The following is a 27,477-nucleotide window of genomic DNA, read 5'->3' as shown; positions in this document are numbered from 1 at the left end:
TTGGTGACCGTGTAGCTAGTTTGAACCCCACAGGCAGTCAGATAATGTCAAATTCTGTCTTTTGCCTTTGCTTCTCTCCTACGGCAGGGAGTATGGCCACGGAAATCTCCTGAACTTTAAATCTCACTATTGTAGAAAGAAAATAAAAACAACAACAACAACGACAACAAAAATCTCACTGTTGTTAAAGCAGAGATGTGACCTATATTCCTCCTGGCTCTCAGTAAAAAGATTCAGAGTGATTGGCTCAAGTTTGGATCATGTGACCATCCCTGAACCAATCAGTGGTGGGCAGTAGGGCAGGGTTATTTCGCATGGATGTGACCACTGGGAGCCCCACTAGAGCTGCTCTTAGAGAAGGGGAGTCCTTGTGAGACACATAACCTCCCCATTGACCCAGCCACTAAAAAGGCCCATCCTCTTTTTTTGTTTCTACTCTTGCGGAAAATTCAGTACAATTTTATAGCATCTTTCCAGCCCTTCTTACTACAGCTACATCAAATGCTTTTATTTCCCTGAATTGGTAACAACCATCATTTCTTTTTCTTTCTTCTTTCTTTTGTGATTTTATTTTTAAGTAATCTCTACACCCAACGTGGGGCTCGCACTCACAACCCCGAGATCAAGAGTTGCATGCTCTTCTGACTGAGCTAGCCAGGTGCCCCAGACACCATCATTTCTAGCATGTATGACTGTTCTATGCACCACTGATAAAGAAAGAAAAAATAAGGTTCCAAATAAACTATGACACCATGCCAAGATGGCATCCACTGTAAAAATGCATCCTAATTTCCTGTCAAAATGTAAGAAAAAATGTTTTGGAATTGATGAAAGTTGACATTCATTACTCTACAGCCAAGCTCTATACTTCCATGCCTTAGTACTGCTGTTCCTTTGTTTCTTCAGTCCATCCATTAATTCCAAAAATATTTATAGGCCAGGCACCAAGGAATAAAACATTCAGTTTCAGCCTTCTTAATGTTTACTGCCTATTCTCCTTTCCCATCCTGTTGCTGTGAAGCGCCTGCTGTGTGCTGTGCTCTGTGTGCTATTGAGCATTGAGGGCTCAAGAAGGAAGATGAAGTCTTTGTCCTTAAGAGACTTAGAGCCTGGGGGAGTAGGAACAGTGGGGTACAGGAAGACAGTCATACAAACAAAGGGTAAATAAAGGATCACAGGTCCCATTATTAAGGCCATTGCAGGGTACAGTGGGCCCCCAAAGTAGAGGGGATGGTCAATTCTGCTTTGAGGAGTGAGAATGGTTGTACCGTGTTTAAGATGATTGTGCACTGTTGAAAGAGGAAGCAAGTCTATTTTGATTAATAATATGCAATTTTTCCATATATATATATATGCCTGATAATAACTAAGTAGGCCAACATGTTTTCCAGTGCCTATTTGCTCAAACTTCCTATTAAACACAATCAAAAGGCACATGTGGGTCTCTTTTCTTTGTGCAAACATTAATGAATAGTCTGCAAAGGCTTTTTTAGAGACAAAGTGAATAAATATCAGATTTACTCTATGGTGGAGGCAGCCTGCACTTCTGTACATTAATTACCTAGACTCCTTCCAGGGATTCTTTTTAATGGTGTGATGATTTTTCAGTCCCTAGTGGATGCTCTGGATCACATCCAGGGGGAGAAGAGCAGGAACATCCAAGGGCTGATGCAGTTACTCAGAGCCAGGCTGGGTCCCCACAACAGGGTTTACAGTGATGGGGTTTGGAGAAAATGGGGTTGAGACTGTTTGGGCCTGGGAACAGAGAACAGCCATTGCAGGACTTTTTTTTTTAGACGGTTCCAGAGCTCTGACACTATAACCTGAGTGCTGGATCCTTGTCTCTGGAGCAAGGATGCCAGCGAAGGTTAAACCCATTTTTATTGGTTGAAAAACATGAAAACAACACAACTCTGGGAAGTGAAGAGTTTTTGTTTTTGTTTTTGTTTTTGAGGTTCATGCAGAGGTCCGCAGAGGATTAGTGTCTGTTTGACTGTTCTGGCGGCTTAATGAGTCAGGAAAAGGGGGTGCCTGGCTGGCTCAGTTGGTGGAGCATATGACTCTTGATCTCTGGGTTGTGAGTTCGAGCCCCACATTGGGTGTAAAGATTACTTAAAGACAAAATCTTACCAAAAAAAAAAAGTCAGAAAGAGAATCTAAATTTAAACTATTCTTCACTCCTCTGGTTTGTGAAGAGCCTGGAAATGAGCATTGAGATATACAGGATTTTTTTTTTTTTAACTTTCCAGGCCAGTATGTCTGGAGCATAGTGCCTGGGGGTGGGGGTGGGAGTGAGATGTGTGAATCCACTCATCCTTGGGTGTGGGGTGGGGGTGCTTCCGATTTCTCAGGTCAGCTGAGGAAAGAGAGAGCTCCAAGTAGCTTCTTTAGAGGAAAGTAGAGAGGGTGGAATTTGTCCATCAACTTTGTAATTCCTGTAATAGTCTGACAATGAAATACGTGGTTGGGGTTTACTCTGCCTATCCTAGAGGTGCTTAATTGAGGGATGGCAGAAAAGCATCCCCAGTTCCTTTTAGAACTCCTTGTAGGCATACAGAAAGAGGAAGAGCAAAGGGAAGGTTTAAAAAAACCCCTCAAGGGGTGCCTGGGTAGCTGAGTTGGTTAGGGGTCCGACGCTTGATCTCGGCTCAGGTCTTGATCTCAGGGTCATGGGTTCGGGCCCTACCTTGGGCTCCATACTGGGCGTGGAGCGTACTTAAAAAAACAACAGCATAGAACCAGAAACCCATCCTTTGAAATCAGCACAAGGTATATGCCCAGGAGTGATTTATGGGTGCATGGAGAAGGAACATTAAAAGAATAATTGTTGGCTGTTTATTTTGGAAAAGTATGTTACTGAGAGCGGAACCAGGGAGCTTTATTTTCTCTTTTACCTTGCTCCAACTTCCATTAATGTTAATAGGATCATATATTCTAGACCTTACTTGGCTTGCTGCCTCACATAAATGTTTGAATTCATTGTTTTGGTATTATATATGAACAGCAAAAGGGAAGGAGAAACAGAATGTTGAAAGCTCAATTATTCTGTATGCCTTATTGTGAATGGGATTTATTCTCTTGGGTCCGCCACCATTAAGCTTATCTGATCAGATGATCTGTGTTTCTGATAGCTACATCTAGACAGCTTTATAACTTGTTTGTTTGAAGCAGTTTGTTCACGGGATGGTTAAATGTATTTTTTATTTGGTGGAACAAGGTGAGTCTTAGTCCGGGTTATCTGAGCTCCGGGCCATCGCAGGTGTCACTGTTACCCAAAGTGCCAATAGAACTGTGTGTTCCCCTGTGGCGAGTTGACCCTGGGGGCATTTGTTAGGCGGTCATTTGATATACATTGACCCAACTTACCCACCTGGTTTGGGATTCAGTTCCTAAGGTTGCTGCTACAGATCCATTTATTCAATTAAACAAATAACAATTGAGGTCCTGCTGTTCCTTGGGTATTGTTTCAGTCTTGGAAATACTCCGTGCGAGGAGCCAGAATCAGACTGTTCAAGGAAACCAGTAGAGTTAGAATGCTAAAATTTCTGGGTTTGAAGGGACCTTAGAGATAATCTAATCCAGAGTCAGCAAACTTTTTCTGTAAAGGACCAGAAAGTAAATGTATTTGGTTTAGGGGGCCATATATGGTCTCTGATGCATATTATTATTTTTTTTTTACTACCATTTGAAAATGTAAATACCATTTTAAACTGGAGGTGAGAGACATAAGCAGGATTGGGCCCATGAGCCATAGTTTTCCCACCCTTGATCTAACCCATTCCCCCCTCCCCTTTTTTAATCAGAGAGGAAACGGAGAGCCAGGGGGTAAAATAATCCCTCGTTGTACAACACTTCCCACCACCACCAGCAAGAACACAGCCAGTTCTTGACACTGCTGGATTGTTGACCCTTAATAAAGGATCCCCAAAGGTTCAGGCCCACAACTCAAATTGCCTACTTACTTTGCAAATATATAGTTTTGGTCCTGAGGGAAGTATGAATTTTTTTTTTAAGATTTTTTACTTTAATTACAGAAACAGGGAGAGAGGGAACACAAGCAGGGAGAGTGGGAGAGGGAGAAGCAGGCCTTCTGTGGAGCAGGGAGCCCAATGTGGGGCTCCATCCCAGGACCCTGGGATCATGACCTGAGCTGAAGGCAGATGCTTAACGACTAAGCCACCCAGGTGCCTTGGGAAGTATGAATTTAATTATTCACTAAGTCATTAGGTGCCTACCACATTCCAGGCACTGTGTTTGGAACTGAGGATGTAAAATTAGCATGACAAAATCCCAGCCCTCCATCAGTTCAGGCAGATAAGATGGTTGAATGGAAGGAACCATGTGGAGATCAGGAGTGGGTGTCTTTGGAGCACAGGAAGGCACCCCTCCCTCAGTATGTGGGATGCTTCCGTGGGTGTATAAGGAAATCCACTTATTCATGGCACCTCCCACACTTGTGTTTTGGAAGCCACTACCCAGCCTAAAGAAAGGGGACAGAGACATGGCTTCCTCCATACTTGCTTATTTTTTTCTGTGGGGACGGATACCTTATGTACATCCTATGTATGCATGGGTGGGTTATTAGATTAAAGGAACTAAGGTGAAAAAGGATAAAGACAGTTTATCTGGCTCTTGCACCAGTTTATCTAGGCAGTGGCACTGAGACACAGATGAAAACATAAAAGATCGAGCATAGAGCCTTTTAATATTCTTGAGCTGGAAAGGATTTTACAGGTCACTTGGCAGATAATGAGCATGAGGCCCAGAGATGTCAAATTTCTTAGTGTGGGTCACACAGATTCTTGGAGTCATAAAGGCCCGTAACAGATTTAGTATAGCTACCCAAATAATAATAGAGAATAATAATCAGAGCCAACATTCTTGAAAGTTTTTTGACATGTAATATATATTACCTCATTTAATTCTGATGATAACTCAATGTAATAGGTAAGATTACCATCCCCATTTTACAGCTGAGGAAACTAAGCTTGAAGAGATTAAGTAAAATTTGTCCAAAATCACCCAGTCATTAAGTAGCAGAGCCAGGATTCAAGTACCAAGCTCAAGTGCTTAACCTGCTCAGAGCCCTTTACTCCCACTTAACTGTGACAACTGAACGGGAACTCAGTGGCTGAGGAGACACATGCCAGGTCTGCGGATGTCTCATCCTTTCACCAGATGTATACGTTAATATGCAGATGTGGGCCAGGAAAGCCTCTTGCTCTGAAGCTGTCTTTACAGTGGCACAGAACAGTTCTGAGAATTAATGTGCACAGTAGAATTCTGTTTGAACATCAAAGTTCCCTTGAAGACGGGAGAGCCTGGTTGGTTTCCCTGCATCTGATGAAGTTTGTGGAGGCAACTGGAAGATTCTCTCTGTATGTGTCACCTTCTTCCTTTTGCACAAGCATTTAGATTTAAAAACTGTAGTTTCAAACTGTAGTCTGAGGCATCCTGGGGTTTGTGGGCTAAAAAACTGAAGGATTCTGTAGGAAAAATTGGGCATGGATTTGACTTTGATCCAAATGATGTCTAAAACAAATATCTTTGCTGCATTAATTTTTTAGGTCTGACGGATGAGAATAACCGACTATTTAGATGTATGGTACCTTGTGATGCTTGTGGTATTTTCTTGCCTTCTTGTAGAAGTTGAATGTTTTTCTCACCTGACAATGGTAATACATGGATTTGCTTGGAGTTTTTTTGTTTGTTTGTTTGTTTGTTTGTTTGTTTGTTTTGAAGTCAAAGACATTTTTACAGATTTGTAGAGGTAATTCTAAGAAAGCCCTCGTTACCTAGATCACTTCTTTATATAAGGAACATTGTGGGTTTGTTTGCCATTCATTCATTGTAAGCAGGTTTCTCTGTATGGCATAGGAAAGCCAAGGTTCTTAGATTTCAGCTCAGAAAGCTATATCCTTTGAACCTAGGCCCCTGGGTTGGTATGTATAAGTCAATACACAGCATTAAAAATTGCTGCATATCACTTGGAGGAAGATCCAAATTAAATAAAGAAGGCTTTCATTAGGTCGTGAAAAAATAGATTTAGGCTATCTTGGTAAGAATCTTGAGGGATTTTGCAGAGGGAAGAGATGTAATGAAGATAGTCTTCTCATTTGTAGGCGTTTGAGAAATCCCTTAAAATAGAGAAACACATGAATATTTGTTTTCTAACAGAAAATAATTCAAAGACCTGCCCATGTGTCTTGCCAAAGCTTTTTTTCTTTTCAAGCCTCAGCCAACCCGCCAGAAATTTTTTTCTGATTATATCAGGGAGAAACCTCACTTAGTGACTGCGTGCTGTTAATACCTACCTTATTTTTTTTAAAAGATTTTATTTATTTGAGAGAGAGAGCACACGAGCACACAAGCGGGGGATGGGGGGCAGGGGGAGAAGGAGAAGCAGACTCCCCTCAGAGCAAGGAGCCCGATGCAGGACTTCACCCCAGGACCCTGAGATCATGACCTGAGCCAAAGGCAGACACTTAACCCACTTAAGTTTCTTATCTATTAATGATTGTTTCTTTTAACTATACCAGGGCATATCTCTGCTTTACTGCAGCTTCTATCTACTCCACTTCCCCCTTGAGCAGCAGTGATCACCTTCAGAAGGAGGAGTAGGAGGTAGACGATAGCTAAAAGAATGAGAAGGGTCTGTTCAGTACATGGTAGTGTGCTGTGTTACCCCATAAACATTCAGCATCACCATGTTCTGGAGATAGGTGTGCGTTTTTTTCTTTCTAACTTTTTATTCTGAAAAATTTCAAACAAGCAGATTAGTGAAAAGAACATCTAAAAACTCTTAGATCTATATAAGTTGTTAACATTTTGCCACATAGGCTTTATTTTCCTCTCTGTAGGCAGATTTACATTTGGAGGGGGGGCAAGACATCATGTTACTTGGTTTCTAAACATATTCGTATTTCTCTCCAAAGTGTACGGACATTCTTCTTCATAACCACAATAGCATTATCATGCCCTGGAAACTTAACATTGATTCTATAATATTGTCTAATACACAGTCTATATTTAAATCTCACCTTCAATCAGTTGCTTTTTTGCTATATAACAAACTATGTCAAAACTTTGCGGTTTAAAACAACCACCATGTATTAATACTCATAATTCTGTGGGTCAACTGGTTGGTTCTTCTAATGGGGATCAGGTTCAGCTGATCTTTGGCTGGGGCTCTTCAATGTCTGCAGTCAGGTGCTGGATCCACTAGGGGCTGGCTGGTCTAAGTTGGCCTCAGTTTGGATGGCTTGTCTCTTCCTTAGAGGATCTCTCATCCTCCAGCAGGATAGCCCACACTTGCTTCCATGGCATTGAGGCAGATTGCAAGAGAGAGTGGAAGTGTGCAAATGTTTTGAGGCCTAGACTTGGAGCTAGCACAGCATAGCTTTTGTGTCAGTCTTTTGGCCGAAGCAAATCACAAGTTCTTGATGGGAGGAACTGCAAAGTCGTATTACTCAGGGGCATAGATAGGGGGAGTGAACAATTGCAGGCACCAATCTATCATCCCCCTGTTGTCCAAATAATATTAATAATAATAATGTTAATTTGATAATGCTAATAATATAATTGTTGATCCGTCTTCAAAGATCCAATCAAGGATTACACATTAAATTTGGTTGTTATGTAATCTTTAGTCTCTTTGTTTTTTAGTCTTTTTAATCTATGATTTTCCTTTTTTATATTTTATGAAATTGATATTTTTAAGATTCTTAAGAGTATCTCACAACCTTATTTGTCTAGTTATTTCTCCATGATTATATGCAGGTTAAACATTTTCGGCAAGAATTCTAAATAGCTGATTTTGTATACTTGCCATTGCTGTGTGAGGGGAAGCACATAATGTTAGTTTATCCCCATTATTGGCGATGCTCAGTGCAATCACCTGGCTAACGTGGGGTCTACCAGATTTTGCAATCATAAAGGTGCCATTTCCTGGAGATAGATTTGCTTAAGTCTGGTGCTAAAGTTCTCCCAAATATGTTAATATATATTTATTTTTTTAGAAGATTTTATTTATTTATTTGAGAGAGAGAGTGCATGCATGAACATACAGGGGAGGTGGGACGGGCAGAGGGAGAGAGAGAATCCCAAGGAGACTCCATGCCTAGTGCAGAGCCCGATGTGGGGGCTTGATTTCATGACCCTGAGATCATGACCTGAGCCAAAACCAAGAGCTGGTGCTCAACCAACTGAGCCACCTAGGTGCCCCTATCAACATTTATTTATTAGATACCTACTGCACATCTAGCCTTGCATTTAGTACTGTGATGAATCTAAAAGAATTGCAAAGAATGTTGCCTGTCTGAAGGAGTATGTAGTTTTCTTGAGGTTAAGTTACTCTTTTGAAAACTGACAAAAAGTATAGGAGTGGTGATTCTAAGTTAATAACTAATTTATAAAAACTTTTTATTGATATATATGTAGAGAAAAGTGTACTTATAAGTGTAATAGCTTGATGATGTTTTCAAACTGAACACAACAATGTACCCACCACCCAGATTAAGAAATGGAATATAGGGGCACCTGGGTGGCTCAGTCAGTTAAGCATTCAACTCTTGATTTCAGCTCAGGTCATGATCTCAGGGTCTTAAGATCGAGTCCCATGTTGGGCTCCACACTGGGCATGGAGTTTGCTTAAGATTCTCTGTCTTCCTCTCCCTTTGCCCCTCCCTCCCCAAAAGAAATGGAATATTAAGCACATCTCAATAAGTCTGATTTTTTTAAAAAGATTTTTATTTATTTATTTTGAGAGAGAGAGAGAGCATGAGCAGATAGGAGGGGCAGAGGGAGATGGAGAAGCAGACTCCCTGCTGAGCAAGGAGCCCTATTCAGGACTCAGTCCCAGGACCCTGGGATCATGACCTGAGCCAAAGGCAGACGCTTAACCAACTGAGCCACCCAGGTGCCCATCAATAAGTCTGATTTTTAACCGTGTAGAACTATATCCAAATGATGGTTGACTTTTTGTATACCAACTTATTTATGAGTGACCCAAGGAAATCAATATCATTTTAAGCTTAAAATGGTGTTCCCTAACTTGATTGGTTTGGGGATCCATCCAGCTTGATTCAGAGTAATTTTCACAGTGTCCATCCACAATAGTCTCTCCTCGTTCATTCCTGTCTCAGAACAGAAAATGATCTCTCCTTTCCCATGGGTAGCCTCTCCCCTGTGCATTCCATCCCACCCCTCTTGACTTCCCTGGGTCTGGTCTTTCTTTTTCTTCCTTGTGTTTCTTCCATGTATCATCCGTCTTTGGTTTCTCCTTTCCTTTTGATTCCTTAGCAGTAGTCCTTCTGCTCCTCTTCATGAGGCTGCTATTCTCTCTATTTCTTTTTTATCACCAAACTTCTTAAAAGACAACCTCCTCTTCCTCTTTAAACCATTCATCCAAATGCCCTTTGAGACTTGGTTTCTTTCCCCACAATTCTAGTGAAGTTCATAAGCAAACTCCAGGGTGTTAAGTCAGCCTTTTTTAAAGCCTTTGTTCTCTTAGATTTCTCCTTCCTATTGAAGTCTTTTTCATCTTTTCTACAAGACTGTCTCCTCCATTGGCTTCTATTTGTGTGCTCTTAGTTTTCAGCTACTACTCTGAACACCCCTCTAACATGGGACTCCCAAAGAAAGAACAGTAATTCTGGCTTCTTTTGGTATGTCTGAGAATGACATATCTTAGGACCTTTCTTCATGGGTTATGGATCAATAATCTGAATTTATCTATGATTGGAAGATAATGGTTTTAATGGCAACCTCTCAATGAAATGAATGTAAATTCTGTGTAACCCTAGTTTCTTAATGCTGTGCCTGGTAAGAACTCAATATGTGTTTGTTGGAATCATTTAATCATTCAGTTATTCATTTATATGTTCAATAAATATTTACTAAATGTCTAGTCAGTGAATTGATTGTTAAGTTCCACAGTAGGTTACATTTTTTAAATATCTAAACATCTATCTAAATATGTATTCTTTGTCTTTTTTTTTTCTTTTCATTTTTGTTGACTTTTTTTTTCCAGTTGAGCAGTTACTAACTATATGACTCTTAGGCAAGTTATTTAATCTCTAGAAATCTTTACTTTCTAAAACAGGGATAACAATGGTATGTCCCTCCTGGGTTGTTGTAAAGATTAGGTGAAAAAAAATGCACAGAGAGCACATAGCACATACTAGGATATAGCAATGACTCGATAAATGTTAGTTATCATTATTATTCTTGCTGTAATGGGTCAGTAGTGGACTTTGGGCCTCACAGCAAACATCCTGAATTAGGCATTAGTCTTCCCATTTTTCAGAGAGAGTAATGGAGACTCAAGAGGATTTAAATAACTTGCCACAGGTCACAGAGCTAATAAATTGCAGATCTGGGATATCTGATTCATAGCTTGTGCCTTTTACAAAACTATGCAAAAGTATACCAGTATATACTATACTTTCAGCATCTTGTAGGACACTTAGAAGTAAACTAGAAGTCACTTTATAGTGGCTGAAATAAGCTAATGTTGTTCTCATTTGCCTTCTAAAAGGACATACCAAGGAAGTTTTGCCTGATTGGGGTAACTCCAGCCCTAATGGTCAGATTAACAAAGATTGTATCTTAAAACCACAGGATCCTAGGGGTTAGAGGATTTTAGGCTTAGAAGGATTTTCCCACCTGATTATTGAATTTTCTTGCTAACTGTCCAGCCAAGGGGTCATTTGATTTATTCTTTAACACTTCCAGTGACAGGGAAGTCATTGTCACCTGGAGGCAGCTCATTTCCCTTTCCACAACTCTGACTGTCTTTCTCCATCCAACATCCATCTGAGCTTCTCCTATGTCTGCCTTCCACCCATGGGTCCCAGCTTAGTAGTGGATGGCCACATGAAGTACGTGGAACCCCTGTTTCTTAGATCAACCTTTCAAGTTCTTGCTGTTTATTCTCCATTTTCATTCCCAGCAGCTCTTCACCAGGTTGAGCAGCTTCAAGCCTTTAATTTACAGCTTCCCCAGAAAAAACACAACTGGGTCTACTCTTTCTTCTTGGTGTAAAAGAGAATAAAATGCATGGCTATCTCATGAGCATTTTGCTTTTCCTTCAGTCTTTCTCATTATACTTGTAGTACCACCGTCCACCCAGTTGGTCAAGCTAGGAACCTAAGGGTTTGTTCCCTCACTATTTACATACAGTCCATCAGCTACTCTTTTCAGTCCTATCTCCAAATATAAAATCCATCCCTTCTACCATCACCCTGGTCTAATCCACCATCATCTCTCCCCTGATTCCTAACTCCGGCCCCTTCCTTGCACACAGCAAGCAGAATTATCTCTTTAAAGCACAAATTCCGGGTGTCTGGGTGGCTCCATGGGTTGTGTCCGAGTCTTGATCTCAGCTCACGTCTTGATCTCAGGGTTGTGAGTTCAAGCCTTGCCTTGGGCTCCACATTGGGTGTGGAGCCTACTTAAAAACAAAACAAAATCAAAATCAAAAGCACAAATCAGATCATGTCAGTCCCCCAATTAAAACTCTTCTTTGATTTCTCATTGCCCTTACAACAAAATCGAGATTCTTTTCTGTGGTCAACAAGACCCTGCGTCATCTCAAATATTCTTTCTTCCCCATTATTCATTCAGCCTTGGTCCCTGGTGGCCTTTATGTTCTCTAGACATGACAAGCCTTTTCCTGCAGCCAGCCCTCCCACTTCTTGTAACTTCTGCCTGATCTTTCAGGTCTCAGCTCAAATACCAGTTCCTCAGAGAAGCCTGCTCTGATCACTCATCAAAGGCCCTAATCTCATTATTTTGTACCTGTCCTTCAGATCTGCACTGCCTCTCTTAAAAGCGTAAGTTCTTTGGTGACTGGACACAGGTTATCATGTTAGCAACCATATTTTCTGTATGTGGCATAGTAGGTGCCCATAGAAGGTGCTCAATAAATAGCTGCAGAATAAATAAATAGCTCATGATTGACTGGGTGTAAGGGTGTTGGAGTCCTATTAAAAGTGGATTCAATTCTGAAGTTGCCATTTCCTGTGTGATTTTGGGCAAATTATGTTACCTCTCTGGGCTTCAGATGCCTTATCTGTACAAAAGCAATCCTATCAAGAGAAAAAGAAAAGCAGTCCTATCTACCTCATGAAATGTTGTGAATATTTTCTTTGGATGTTGTATGAATTAAGATATTGGCTACAAGTGGTACCTGGCACATCTTAGGAACGGTTTCTGTGGTGTGCCTGGGAGTGCATGACCCATAAGCCTGGGTGTATCATGCCTGTATCTTCTCTCAGGTAACGCTTGCCTGGTTGGGAAGACAGTTCTAACCCTGGATATCAGCTGTTGTGCTGTGTGATGTTCAGTCTGATAACCCAGAGGTGCCAGGGCCAGAGCCTTCACTGGGGTGCTGAAAACAGACCCCAAAACCCTAAACGATCAAACCTGACATTGTGTGGCCCATTTCTTGTCAAGATGGATTGGGATGCTCTGTCTAGACAGTCATCTCCTTTGGGAAATCATGGTTGCTCTAAGAGGAGGCACATGGTCTCCTGTTAAGAATACAAAATAGGCCTGTGAGCTGCTGGGGAGGGGAGGAGTTGCTGTGAGGTGGGTGGGCCGGTGCAGCAGAGCCTGCAGAAAGGAGCTGTCAGCTTCTGTACTCACAGGCATCTGGGGATCATTGCTGGGAGCCTTCTCCTTCACCCATGCAGTGTCAACAGAGCCCCCCAGTCCATAGGAAGGTACAGATGTCACTGTCAGGCTTCCCAGAGCCAGTGACTCTGTGCCTCCACTGAGGAGTGCTCGGACGACTTGAAAGGTAACCCTGGAACGTGGATAGCCTGCTGGGAAGGGGGGCTGAAGTCTTCGTGCAACTTGTTTGGTCGGTACGATGACCTACGTTATTCTCCTGTCAGTTGTTAAGAGTGAGTATTCTAACATGGGGCTCTAGAATTAGATAGACCTGGTTCAAATCCTGGCGATGTCATGACCTTGGCTGAGTTACTTGACCTCTTGCCTTAGCTTCCCCATCTAAAATGGGGATAATAAGGACTCTCTATCTTATCTGGTCACTGTGAGGTTTAGATGATATAGTACATGCAGAAATCTTAGTTGAGTTCCAGGCACAGCTGATGTTCAGAAATGATTGTTCTCTTTATTAGGCAGGACAGGTTGGAATTTTAGTTTATTCCTGAGGAGCCTCACCCATATTGAACTTTGGGCCTTGATTCTCTATTTGCCAGCTAGGTCCCTGGGACAACTTATCTAACCTCTGTGTCAGTGTTTTTATCTGTTACATGCAGTTTATAATTCCCACCTCACAATGAAGGTTACACGAGATCAAAGTGCCTGACACATAGTAAGTGCTCACAATACTCATTTCTTCCACCTTTGGTTATGGAGTATCTGAAATACGGTCCCTTTAAGCTTGTTAAGATTCCCCACTAGCCTGTATGCAGCTGTGTTCAGACAGCTTTGGCAGAAGGAAAGGCTTTTTTTTTTTTTTAAATAGACTGTTTCATAATCTGTTGGCTCAGATGTGTTGCTGCTGCACCGTGTGCTTCTCAGGGTCCCTGGGTCCTCCTGCAATCAGCATGTACCTTGCCTCTCACCTAAATGACCCTGGAAAGTGACTGCCTTGGAAGATGTTGCTGAATGCAGAATGGATTTTCCTCCCTGCTCTTTGGGGTGAAACTGGCTCAGGGACTCTAGGCTGCAGGGGGGGGAAGGGCTGTCAGGCCTGGACTGCAGTTGGACTTAGTAGCCAAGAGTTTTCTGGTTTTCATTAAAATTCTCTGGCTGTCTTTCGGGATTGCTCATTGGATATGACTGTGCATTGGAGGTGGTTGTGCTGTTTTCTTGGCTACACACACCCAGCAAATCACAGTGGCCCTGAGGACGAGAGAAAATTGAAGGTGGAGATCAGGCTGGCTCAGGGGTCTTGCTCAGCAGTCTTTGTGATAAGGCTCCCCTGTCTACAACTGCATATCATGAGTTTTACAAACTCTTCAATATAGATGGGGAAGCAGGCATAGCCAAGCTGGGAATGGGGTGCAGAAAGAATCCTCTCACACCTTACTCTTGATGACAGACTTGCTCTTCAGGGCAGATAGAAGTTTCCTGGCAGCTGTCAGAGGATCCCCCAAATGTGACATCAATGACTGACATCAGTCTGATCTAATCATTTTTCCTGAGGTGCTTATGCCCAAGGGGATGGGGGTTGAGTGGCAGTTCTCTGAGGGTGACAGACTGATGTAAAGAAGATTCTGCTTTTTGTTTTTTTTTAAAGATTTTATTTATTTATTTGACAGAGAGAGACATAGCGAGAGAGGGAACACAAGCAGGGGGAGAGGGAGAGGCAGAAGCAAGCCTCCCGCCGAGCGGGGAGCCCGATGCGGGGCTCGATGCAGGGCTCAATCCCAGGACACTGGGATCATGACCTGAGCCGAAGGCAGACGCTTAACCACTGAGCCACCCAGGCGTCCCATGAAGATTCTGTTTTTTAAGAGTGAATTGCTGGTAGTTGAAATCTCACTTGAGATTAGAATTTGAATCTGAAAATCTGGTTTCAAATGATGACTTTGCTATTGACTTGCTTTGTGATCTCAGGCCACTTACCTCTGTGGGATACATTATGTAAAGCTTGTGGCATATCATATGGTCTCAGTAAGTGGTAGATGTTAGTATAAAGTGCGCTAGATTTGACCTGTCACTCCAGCTCACCGAGATGTATCCCAGTTCTGTCATCTAAAACATTTGTTCTACATCCCTCCCAGCTTTGTGTCACTTAAGAATTCGAGGCAAATGTGTTCCCTAGGGCAAGCTGACTCTTCTTTCACTGGAAAAATACATCAAAACCATATTATTATGTTTCCCAGTGAGACGCTTACGACATTGGATATGTCATCTCTAGGTAACTTAGTAGAAACAAAAAAGGATTTTTTTCTGTCATTCTTGATGGATAGATTGTGAGAGGGCTGTTTTAATTGATCTTAGGTATAAATGCCATTGACTCCCAAGAGAGCATCACTGAGGCAGCCATTTGCCTTCATCGTAAACTCCATTTCTAGTCTTTTCTCCTTTTCTCTACTCTTCAAACCCTGTGTTCTAGCCAGAGTGGACTACTCACAAAAAAAATAATCACTATGGAACATATCATGTATACCAAAAAGTGTTCTAAAGTGGACTTACAGCTTGAAGAAGAACAATAAAATGAGAATTGTGCATCCACCATTCAACTTATAAAATTGAATATTATTGGTCCCTCAAATGCTGCTTTTGTATCTTCTACCCCCAAATCATGTCCCCTTCTCTCCTTGCCAGAGTCAGTGTTTATCCTGACTTTTGTGTTGATCATTTCCTTACTTTTTTTATGATTAACCACACATGTTTATATTACTAAACTGTTTATTAGTTAGTTTTTTTAAAATAAGGAGCAAGTACAAATCTAGCAAGCTTTGTGAGGAAAGGGCAATAGTGCCACTACTAGGTTTAAAAATCAGCTCATTTGGGTTCATAGTCTGGCTTTAGCTTCCCTAGAGGTTACAAAAGGTCCTAATGGGGAAGTCATTGGACAGGGTTGTAAGTGGATCCTAGGAAATTTAAAGCCCCCCATTATTAGGGCATCTGATGGGTCAGGCACTGAATATCTGGTAGGGTGTGGTCACGGAGAATGGACTATTCTGTCTTCTCTACCTCTCATTTCTCCAGCTGTCAGGGAGTAGGTCCGAGCAGAACTCCTCTGTGGGATGAAGTAAATGCCATCAGCTAACCCACACAGCCAGCATGGAAGGGATGATCAAATGTTCATTAGCACAAGGTCAAGACAAATAGAGTCAGAAAAGAGTCTGGACCAAGTTTACCTATCATTCTTTGGCAAGTTAAAAAGAAAGTATGCAGTTACTATCTATGGAATTTTCTTACCCCTAAATCTAATCAAGCCCTTAAAGCTAACTTTGATTTATTGGAAAGATGGAAGAAATTACACGACACTCCAAGGAAGCAAACAGATAAATGCAGATTGTTGGACGACTGAGTTGGCTTTTGCAACAAGTCAGTGGCATGAAAAAAAATAATGTAACTTAAAAATTATAATCAGCGTTATGTATGAATCTTTTTTTGGTTCAGATACTCTCTGTATTAGTTTGCTAATAACAAAATACCACATATTTAACAGAAATTTATTTTAAATTTTTTAGATTTTAATTTTTTTTTTTAGGGAGACAGGGATTAGGAGAAAGAGAGAGCACGAGCTGGGGAGAGGGCAGAAGGAGAGAGAGAGAGAGAATCTTAAGCAGGTTCTATGCCCAGCACGTAGCCCGACTTAGGGCTTGATCTCATGACCCTGAGATTATGACCTGAGCTGAAATCAAGAGTTGGACGCTTAACCAAGTGAACTGCCCATGTACCCCAGAAATTAATTTTCTCATTGTGCTGGAGGCTGGAAGTCCAAGATCAAGGTGCTGGCAGGTAGATTTTCCCTGAGGTCTCTCTCTTTGGCTTAGAGATGGTCTCCCTCTTCCTCCTTCTTCCCATGGTTGTCCCTCTGTATACCTGTGGCCCCAGTGTCTCTCTATATGTCCTAATCTGTTTTCTTCTTATAAGGGTATCAGTCATGTGGGATTAGAGACCACCCTGAAGGCCTCATTTTAACTTAGTTCCTTTTTTAAAGGCCCTATCTCCAATTATAGTCACATTCTGAGGTACTGGGGCTTAGGGCTTCAACATATAAATTTGGGGGTCAGGGGAGACACAGTTCAGCCCATAATAGTCTAATCATAAAAAAGCATTTTTGAGATGTTGGGGAAATTTTATTATGGACTGATATCAGGGGGTTGCTGTTAATTTTTCTAGGTATGATAATAGTATTGTGATGTTAGAGAATGGATAATAGAGAGGTGGGTTCTGAAGTACATTGAAATGAAATGATATGATATGGAATTTGTTATAAAACATTTGAACAAAGGAAAAATAGAAAAAAGGGGGTAGATTAAGTTAACAGACCAAAATGTTCATATGTTGAATCGGTGATGAGTATCAAGGGCCTACTTTTCAGTATGTTTGAAAATTTTATAATCATATATTTAAAATATTTAGATCAACAACACCAAAGAGGGTTTAATGGCAGTAGGGTTTTTAGTGATGAACGTCTTCAATATGTCTGTCCCTTGAGCTCTACTTCTTCCAGTATGGTGGTAGTCATTTTGGGGTCCTCCACTGATGGTCTCTACTAGTCCTCTGTTTCTTGTATACCACTTGGTGAAAGATATCCTTCAAGAACTTCTTAGGTGAATGGAATGTGAATTTCTGAGATCTCGTATATCTGAAAATATTTTTGTTCTCTTCTCACACTTGATACATAGTTTGGTTAGAAGTCATTTTCCCTCAAAATTTTGAAAGTATTGCTTCATTGTCTTGTTTTTATTGATTATGGTGAGAAGTTGGAAATGTGTTAATTTCTCATTCTTTGAATATAGCCTGTTTGTTTGATTTTTCTCCTTTCTGACAGCTTATATAATCTTTTCTTTGTCTGTGGTTTTCTGAAATTTCACAGAAATTTCACACTGTGTTTAGTGTGTGGGACCCTTTGAATCTGGCAACCTGCATGCCTTAGTTCTCCAAAGTTTTATCAAATTATATTACAATTTTTTTCTTTTTTTCTCTTCTTTCTTGGGAATTTTATTTTTTTTTTAAAGATTTATTTTTAGAGTGTGTGCACACATGTGCAAGTGGGGGAGAGAATCTTAAAGCAGACTCCCTGCTGAGCAAGGAGCCTAATGAGGGGCTCTATCTCATAACCCGTGAGATCATGACCTGAGCAGAAACCAAGAGTTGCTGCTTAGCCGACTGAGCCACCCAGGTGCCCCCTTGGGGATTTCTTTTATTCAGATATTGGACTTTCTATACTGGTCCTCTAGAATATTCTTAACTTCTGCTGATTTCCATATCTTTGTCTTGTGATTCTACTCTACAGAAGATTTTCTCAACTTAATCTTTCAATCCTTGGGGCGCCTGGGTGGCTCAGTCAGTTAAGCGACTGCCTTTGGCTTGGGTCATGATCCCAGGGTCCTGGGATCGAGGCCCGCATTGGGCTCCCTGCTTGGCAGAGATCCTGCTTCTCCCTCTCCCTCTGTCTGCTGCTCTGCCTACTTATGCTCTCTATCTCTGTTAAATAAAAAAAAAATCTTTCAATCCTCTTATTGAGGTTTTTTTAGTTTCTGTTTTTGTTTTTAAATTTCTGCTACTAAGTTGTCAATTTCCAAGAGCTCTTTTTTTGTCCTGTTGGTGTTTCCTTTATATAGCATTCTATTTTCATTTCATGGCTATAATTTTATTTCATTTTTGTGAGAGTATTAATGGTATTTCCCTCCTGCCCTGCTCCCTGCCTCATATAGTATCTATTTCCTTCAAGCTGTTTGTGTGTGTGTGTGTGTTTGCTGTGGTCTGTATCTTCATTAGAGGCTTTCCCATGATGTCACTCTGAATGTGATCCTTGGCTGTGTGGTCTAATTAAGGGTGGGGGTAGGGAGAGGGTAGGTTAAAAAAACAAAAAACAAAACCAACTGTTAAGACCTTGAGTGGTAAATGAAGGAAGCCACTCACAAAATACCACAGAATATGTGATATCATTTATATGAAATTTCCAGGATAGGCAAATCTGTAAAGACAGAAAATAGATTAGTGGTTGCCTGGGGAGAATATGGATGGAGTGACTGCTAATGGGTAATGCTTTCTTTGGGGTGATAAAAATGTTCTAAAATTGATCATGGTGGTGGTTATAGAACTCTGTGACTATACTAAACACCACTGAATTGTACATTTTAAAAGAGTGAATTGAGTGAGTTTATCTTAATAAAGTTTAGTATTTTAATAAACCATTCCAGTGGTGATGGTTGTACAGCTCTGTGAATATACTAAAAACCATTGAATTGTACACTTTAAAAGGGGTGAATTGAGTATGTGAGTTATATCTTTATGAAGCTGTCAAGAAAACCAAAAAGCTGTCAGGAAACTGAGTATGGGCTGGAGATCATTAACTGGGGGCCTCACTGAGGTGTGATGGGGGTGGGCTGTTTGTTGGAAACCCCTGAGGCAGCATCTTCAGGTTTAGGAGTCTTCCCATCTCTTTGCTGGGAGGGGGAGGAGGGAAGTCTCTAGAGGAGAGGGCCTAGGAAACTGTTGTACTTCACCTTCACCAGACATAGTGCCTTTGTCTTTTTTATATTCCCCGTTAACCATACTGGGTACTCCTGGACCAGAGCCATTCTTACTTTTTATTATGGAAAATTCCAAAGATTACAAAGTAGAGAGGATAGTGCAATGAATCCTCATGTTCCTATCACCCAGGTTCACCAGTGGTCGCTTCATGGATATTTTTGTTTCATCCGTGTTCTCCTACCCCCTTTCCCCAGATTATTTTAAAAGCAATACTGGACATTTCTGTTTTATGCTCCCTAGCATCTAAGCCTCCAGAGTTCTGTCAGTGAGGAGAAGGATCTAGGGATTTAACTTCTGTTCAAGCAGCTCTCCCTGTTTTCTTCTTCATCACATCCTGCCCTGCTGCTCTAGGACACGCGATTACTGCCAGTCCTGGGCCAGGTAAGGACTCCGTGGTTCCCAGCAGCTGCACACTCAGCTTTTCCTGCCTCTGTTTTAGGATTCAGATTTCTTTCATCTGCGGTCAGTTACTACTTGTTCGTCTGTTTCCCAAACTTCCAAAATTTGACACCATTATCTTCTCTTTCCCTGAACTTGAACAGTTTTGTTATTCAGACAAAAAAGTCTCTACTGGATTTTTGTAGGGTTTCAGGAGCAAGTGAAATTAGATGCAGCTGTTCAGCGTGCTACTTTCTCAGGAAGATCAGCTGCTCCTTTTTTTTTTTTTCCAGATTTGCTCTATCCTACCTGATTTGACTCAAACCTAGAACCCTATTGGTAGGTAGGTAGGTAGGTAGGTAGGTAGGTAGGTAGGTAGGTAGATAGATAGATAGATAGATAGATAGATAGATAGATAGATAGATAGATTTGCCAGGAAAGCTCCTTTCCAATCTTTTGAGAACTAAGAGGAATCTTCTTATTTTTAACACTCCTCTCTTTTGACCTGAAGCCCAGGCAGAGTTAAGGAGTGCCTGCCTTTGTGTTTCACTGGCATTTCGCACCCATCTCTTATTATAGAACTGTCTGCTTGGGAGCAGGACTATGTCTTGTTTCTCTGTGTCCTGAGCACAGTGCCTCACTCCCAGTAAACACTGGTTAACTCACAGAGTGGAGAATTGAGCCCTGCGCCTCCAGGGTGGCGACAGACAAGCGTACTATGCCCCCTTCTCCTGGTCCCTTGCAGGCACTACTGTTTGGTAAATATTAAGGAGGGAAACATCCCTAGTTGGCTCGTTATGCAACGCCGTTCCCTTTGCTTTTAAGTCTGGTGTTTTTTTTACCCAGTCAGCATGTTGGAGAGGAAGGGGGGCCCATATATGAGTATAAACATCCTACCATAGAAGGACTCCAGCAGAGATGGGTTCTTTCCCTCCCTCCCTAGATAGAAAGGCTTGTGGTCTTCACTAAAGGAGGCGGTTTGTTCTGTCTCGACAGCTACTTCCGCAAAGTCTCCCATTACTTTTCCTTTTGGACCACGTACCAGGAGAATTTTTTAAATTGATTACATTGTTTAAAAAAGTCTGATGTTAAAATATTATCTAGGAGAGGTCTTGTTCAAGTGCAAACATACAACTTTAAAAGGGTAACAGTGACCTCTTGTTTTTTTCAAATACATCCCTTAAAATGCTACAGATAGCCTCCAGGGGAAAGGGACAGAGAACTAGTGGGCAAACAAATTTGGGATACAGGATTAAACACACTTAAATAGGGTTCCGTACTTCAGGACTTGTCAGAGCCTCCCTCCTGTGAATTGTGAATCTCCTAGAGGGGCATGCAATAGGCTGCATTTTCTCAGTTTATCTTACTTTCCGTCAGAGGATCAGGAACATTTTGGTGTTAAGTTTTGTGGAAAACACACAACTCTGGAAACAGCCCCTTGGCTCTTTAAGGTCCGGGTGAAATGCCGCTTCCTCTGAGGCTTTCCTGAATTTCCCCAGAGATATATAACCTTTTTCTTCTTTGAATTGTCTTGCCTTCATCTGTCTCCCTGCCTCTTCCGTTATCCCCCCACCCCCGCCAGTAGATCATAAACTCCCTGTGCATGTTGTGTCACTTCTGCATCTGGGACCTTACCTGGCACAAAGGTGCTCAAGACATGTATTCGGTACTGCACTGGTGCCTTAGCTAAGTCATCCTCAGAGTTCAGAGGACACGGTCACGGGTGGGAACTCAAGACAGGTCTGGAGCTTGGGACCCTCACTGATCAAGGATATGGATGGGGGAGGACAGCAACGACCCAGGGCCAGTGTCCTAAAAGGACAGAATAGGAAAGCAAAGGACCCAGGAGATGCTGAGAATATAAAATCAAATGTACTGATGGCTGGTTATATATACCAGACACCTGTGGTCAACTTTGAATATTTAAACTTCATTCTATCCCTTCAAGTAGGTGATATTCTTCCTACTTCATAGATGAAGAAATGGACATCAGAATGGTGAAGTAGAAGTAAGTACTGGGGCGCCTGGGTGGCTCAGTCGGTTAAGCATCTGCCTTCGGCTCAGGTCATGATCTTGGGGTCCTGGGATGAGACCCTTGTCCTGCTCCCTGCTCATCAGGGAGTCTGCCTCTCCCTCTCCCTCTGCCCCTCCTGCCCTGCTCATGTGTGTATGCGCTCTCTCTCTCTCACATACATACATACATACATACATACATACATACATACATAAAATCTTAAAAAAAAAAAAGGAAGTAAGTACCTATATGCAGCAGGCACTGTGTTGCTGAGGATACAAAGATGAATAAAATTCAGTCTTTTCCTTCAGGGAACCCTTGTTTTATGGCATAGATAGTCCTGTAAACAAATAAGCAATGGGGTGAGTGCAGTGATGAAGCCATGATTGGGGTAATATGGGAGAACCTACCTGAACAAGGTGGAGTGAGGGTGCAGAGACTGAAGGGACCAAAAGACAAAGCATGGGGTGAGAGATATCATGGTAACTTCATTGTCCTCGGCAGGACATGTGAGGTAGGCTAGGAGTGAGGAGAAGCTGATAGGATGTTGTGAACAGCTTGAAGCATTTCAGACCTGGTTTTGAAAACCACGGGTTTGTAGAGTTTTCAGCCAAAGAGCAAACTGTCCAGCATGTTTCAGATACATACCCAGGGGGTGGGAGGTGGTTGTATTATTCCCAATTTCTAGGTAGGGGAGCTGAGGTTTGGAAAGTGACTTGCCCAAGTTTACTTAGTGTGTTAAGAGTTGGAACAGAGCCACGATTTCAAGCCAGATCCACCTTGATCTTTGTACTACTAAGCTACCTCTCAGAGTAACAATGGACAACAAGTGTATTGAATTTCTGACTGAAAAGTACTCTTACTCTCACTCCGATACTTGAATCAGAGAATAGTTTTAAGACTTCATATGATCAAGAGCCAAATTTATGTGGTACTAGTTCTTAGCACTATAAAAGTTCAGAGAAGGAGAGATCAGGGAGCAATTCATGGGGGAGATGACATCTCTATTGCCCTGAAGGAAGAGATAAACTAGAACAGGTAATGGGGAGCCAGGTGTGAGAAAGGCGATGCTGTGCCACCGTGTGGTGGGGCAGGAGTGGGCCTGGGAAACAGATGACGAGAATCCACTTCTTGGCATCATCACGGTCTCTTGCTTCCTGAGATAGCTGTGTAAAGAAGAGAGAAACAAATGACCATGTACCTCAATTCCCATCTTTGCTTTTGCTGAATATAAACACACAGCTGGTGTTAAAAACATATTTTTTACTTCCTTCTTACAACCACTGGAGAGTTGATTCAACAGTGTGCCCCCTTACACTGCCCTGTGATTTATCTCAGTGTCCCTGTCCTCTCCTCAGTCCCACTCTGAATATATAAGGGAAACAACGGAAGGTCCTACAGCTAGTAGAACCACAACCAGGTGTGCAAATAGAAATGGCATTTGCCAGTCTATGGGATGAACAGAGCTTGCTTATATAGAAAGGGGTATATGTTTGTGTTGGTGCCCCAGGGTTCTCTTAAGATTCCTTCTGACTCTGTTCTGATTATCTTGAGGCCTGGAATTGGGATCTTTTGTAAATGCTACTGTATTATATTACAGTCAGTGGTGTGGCGAAAAAAGAATGTGCTTATGAGTCAAAACAGTTCTGGATTAGTATCCTAGCTCCCCAGACTACCAATTCTTTTACCTTGGGCACATTATTAATTTTGTTAAGATTAAGTCTTGTAGATTTTTGATCTTGTAATTATGCCCCTTCTCTCGGCCATCAGCAGATTTACCCTCATCACTGGATAATTCTCAGTAGCAAATAAACATGCCTCTGTATTTCTTATCTGAAAATAAATAACAACCCCCTCCCCCCACCATCTGAAATCCCAAAATGTTTTCTAATTTTGTCCCTTAACTATTCCAAAATAAATTCACTAATTGGTTTACACCTCTGTTGACATTATATCCCCCTCTAGCTGTCTTCAAGTTCCTTTTCTCAGTAAAACTTACAGGTTGTCCATAGTTGGGGTTTTGACGCCTTTCTCTCACTCTAATCTCTTCCCATTGTTCCACCAGGACTACTCTTGTCAGTGTCAATCAGTGAATGACCTTCATGTGACCAAGTCGGTTTCTTTTAATCTTACTTTTCTCAGCAGCATTTGACAAGGTTTATTGCTGTTTCCTTGGACACTCTACTTTCCTGGATCTCTTCCTACCTCTCTGGGCTCTCCTCCTTCCCTTCTCCCCCTCTAAATGGTGATGTGCTCCATGTTCGGAAACAGCCCCCTTCTCGTCTCTGAGATATAGATATCCTCGTCTAATCCAATGACTTTCAATAGCATCCATTTGCTAATGACCTTCAAATTTGTATCTTTATCCTCAGACTTTCTCTGGAACTCCAGACTCATGTCCAGGTAGACGCCTAAGAGGCATTGTACAATTCACGTGGCTGAAAGAGAACTCTTGACTTTGTCTCCCCTCAAAACTTGTTCTTCCTTCAGTCTTCCCCACCTCAGTAAGTGGTGCTACTATCTCCCCCGCTCAAGTGCTCAAGCCAAAATAGCCAGGCATTGCTTTGATTTCTTTCTTTCTTCCCTATTGTTATCCGCTCCGTCAGCAAGTCCTATCTTTTCTGTCTTCAGAAGCATTCCCAAATATATCCCCTTCCCACCATCTCCACCACCCCACACCCTAGTCCAAGCCATACCACCCTCTACCTAGACCACTTGCAATGATCTCCTAACTAGACTTCTTGCTTCTACTTGTATCCATACCATCACACCCTCCATCACAGAGACCAGAGAAATCTTTAGCACTGTTTCTCAGTTTGTGCCACACTCCCCTCCCCCCTTCCCACCCCAGGTAGCCTCCCATTGTACTCAGAATGAACTCCACACTCCTCACCCTGGCCTACCGAGGTTTCTGTGGCCTGCCCTGTGTCACTCACTCAGCCTGCTTCTCATGGACAGTGCAGCAGCCTCACTGTGCTGGCTTTGGTTCCTTCAACTTGCCGAAGTCCATTCTCATTTTAGGGCCTTTGCCCTAGTTCTTCCTTCAGCGGGAAATACTCTTCCTCCAATCTGCATGTGCTTGATCTTTCTTGTTCAAATCTCATCTTAACTATAGCCACCTCAGAGACCTTCTCTGACCTCCCACTTGAAAATCGCTGTCTAGTCTCTCGGTTCCCTTCTTCCTATTTTAGTTCTCACCCAGTTCTCTACACGTGAGAACTTGGCAGTATCAGATACTTTCCTTGTTCATTAATGTATATGCTCATTTCCCCATTCATTCATTGCTCTTTTTGTTGCCCAACTGGAATGTATACTCTCTGAAGTGGGGGGACTTTTTCTGTTGGTTTATTGCTGTATCCTCTGCTCCTGGATCAGTATTCGCACATGGTAGGTGCTCACTAGAAATATGTGGGGTGGGGAATATGTTTTCCTCATCTGTAGCGCGGAGAGGCTAATACTTATGTCTCAGACTTGTTTAGGACTTACACTGTCAAACTTGATAATGCACATGAAGTGAATAGTTCTGTGTCCAGCGTATTGTATTTAATAAATAGAAAATATATTATTTTTTAAGTATCTGGCTTATCATAGACACCCAACAAAGATTAATTCTCTTTCTTTCTTACAGTCTGGGTCTCCTGTAGTATTTTATTTTATTTATTTATTTTTTTCAGAGACTGTGGACTCCTGTAGTATTTTATATTGAAATAGCTTGCATTCTCAGCAAGGTGAAAGGTAGTCCCCAATCAGCTATGACACTACATTTTTCTGAAGAAGAGGTTTAAAAAGTACTACTCAATGAATAGTCAGCATCAGCTAGTTTAGAACCATTACTAATGTCACTTCTGTCCCCATCCCCTAATACACACAGACACTGCATTATAACAAGGTTTGGCTTTCTCCTGGGAAATCATAATTTTCTTCTTCTCTTTGGTTATATGATCCTTTCCAATTAACTCTCCTTAGAGTCAAAGTGTTTGGGGATTTGATTTCTAAATCCTGGTGTTTAGGTTCTCTGAAAAGTATTTCCAGCTTTGTGGGTTCTGATGAATATTTCTTTTGCATTTATATAATAAATATTTAGGGTCGACTGAATGCCAGGTAATGGGGATACGGTTAAGAATTCATGGGGGCCTCTGTCTTAAAGGTCTAGAGGGGGAAGTAGGATACGTAAATCAACGAGGATAATAAAGTGTCTATGAAGAGTCTTAACAGAACTTCGTGGAGGCACAAAGGAGGGAGTGGCTAATCCACTTGGAGGGGGAAGGAAGGTTTCAGAGATCTGTGGTTGCTCACCAGCCAATAAGGAGAGAATGGCTGTGTGAGTAAAGGTGTGGAGGAGTGAAGCTGCCTTTGGGTCTGCGCTCTGGGAGCCTGGCATGGCTGCATGCTCACAGTGGCAGTGGTCACTCAAAGGTCACGAGAAACAAAACTAGAGAGAGGAGCAGGGACTGAGTCATGGATGGCTCTGTATGCCCTGCTAGAGAATTTGAACTTTCTCCAACAATAGCAATAATAGGAACAGCACGTAACTCTTGCCGAGTACTTCCTATGTGCCAGACTCTTTTCTTTGTTCTTTATTGATCCCTTTCATCCGCACCACGACCCTATGAGGTGGGTACTGTTGCTATCCCTGTTTACAAATAAAGAAACGCAGGCACTAAGAGGATAGGGAATTTGCCCAAGGCCATTCAGTTCATAAAGGGCAGAGGCAGGACTCAGTCAGGCAGTTTGGCTCCAGAGTTTGCTCTCTTCACTGGGGCACTGTACTTCCGCTCACAGCTTTGTGTGGGCAGCCAGGAGCCCCTGAGGAGATTTAAGTGTGGGAATGATGCGGTCAGATTGGTTCTTTGGAAAGGCTGCCGTGGAGTTGCATTGCATCTTGTACCTGGGTTAGCTTCTAAAAGCCTCTAAGGCGAAAGATTGCAGTTACCTTTGTCCTTGAAGTGAGGAGTATTTGAGTGAGGCTTGCTATGCTAGCAGTAGCATCTCATGTCTCACTCAGCTCAAGGCCCCAGCCTTTCCCCTAGCCTTGGAACAGAGGGCAGTCTTTGGTAGAATGCATGTACGAGATGAATAGTCGGTTTGTGTTGAGGGCCCCTGTTGTTCAAAAAGCACAAAAGCGTCACACTCCTGCAGAAACTGAGCCCGTCCATAGTGACAGCCGACTCAGCCTCCCCTCTTACCCTTTCCAGGCCCACACTCACAGAGGGGGCGCAGAGCTCATGCTCTGTTTGGTGATTTTCCCCATCTCTGTGTCTCTTGTGGAAAGAGTCCACGTGGCCTGGATGTGGGTTGGGGGCAGCTGCTGCCAAGGTAGGAGAGGCTGGCCTTAATGAAGGTCAGGACGGTGGACAGGAGAAAAAGGATGTGAGAGATAGAAAGGAGGTTAAATATTCTGGGCCTAACAGCCAACTGGATCTGTTCCCTTCATGCTTTTTTCTGATGTGAAAGCTTGGTACATTGTTGTATTTTTTTGTTTTCAAACTCTGGTAAAATTGCTTCCAGTTTCCAACAGTGTCAGCTTTGGTAGCACAGAATTCTCCCTGCTCCTGACTTACGGTTACTGAAATAGGCCTAAGAGTCTCTGCAAGTGTTGAGGAACTTTGATCAATCCATCTGTTGTGACAATGGCGCAATAGGCCCGTTTTTTATTTACAAATAGACATTCTGTTAGGTAGATTCTCCTGATAACGCTTGAGAAAACCCACTGCTGGGTTCTCTTGCAGGTCTTATGGGAAGTTCACTGAGTTTTTAAAAAAAAATTGAAATGATTTTGTAACTGCTTTAAAGAAAACATTGACATGATTACAGTGATAAAAACCAAACCAAACCACCTAGTGCATAGGAAAAAGAGGGAGGAACACATCAAAATGCTGACAGTG

At 42.1% G+C, this 27,477-nt stretch overlaps 1 protein-coding gene across 5 annotated transcripts in view; it reads left to right on the top strand.

The window, feature by feature from the left end:
• The window catches only part of RAB30 (RAB30, member RAS oncogene family), an 84,001-nt gene that overhangs the window by 22,370 nt on the left and 34,154 nt on the right, over nt 1-27,477 (top strand). Inside the window, exon 2 of one of the 5 annotated variants that reach the window (XM_073879793.1) lies at nt 21,527-21,586. The exons of 2 other annotated variants lie outside the window; for them this stretch is intronic. The gene's annotated coding sequence lies outside the window, so the exon portion shown is untranslated. Of the gene's footprint in view, nt 1-11,760; nt 11,835-12,661; nt 12,803-21,526; nt 21,587-27,477 lie in introns of those variants that run through there. 2 more of the 5 variants (XM_073879795.1, XM_073879792.1) reach the window with 2 other exon arrangements.

The sequence above is a fragment of the Callorhinus ursinus genome, unplaced genomic scaffold (assembly GCF_003265705.2).
Source record: "Callorhinus ursinus isolate GAN/ISIS: 27379988/994484 unplaced genomic scaffold, GSC_fseal_2.0 scaffold35, whole genome shotgun sequence".
NCBI lineage: Eukaryota > Metazoa > Chordata > Mammalia > Carnivora > Otariidae > Callorhinus > Callorhinus ursinus.
Note: the sequence above shows the minus strand (reverse complement) of the source record. Positions and strands in the feature narration are given on the sequence as shown.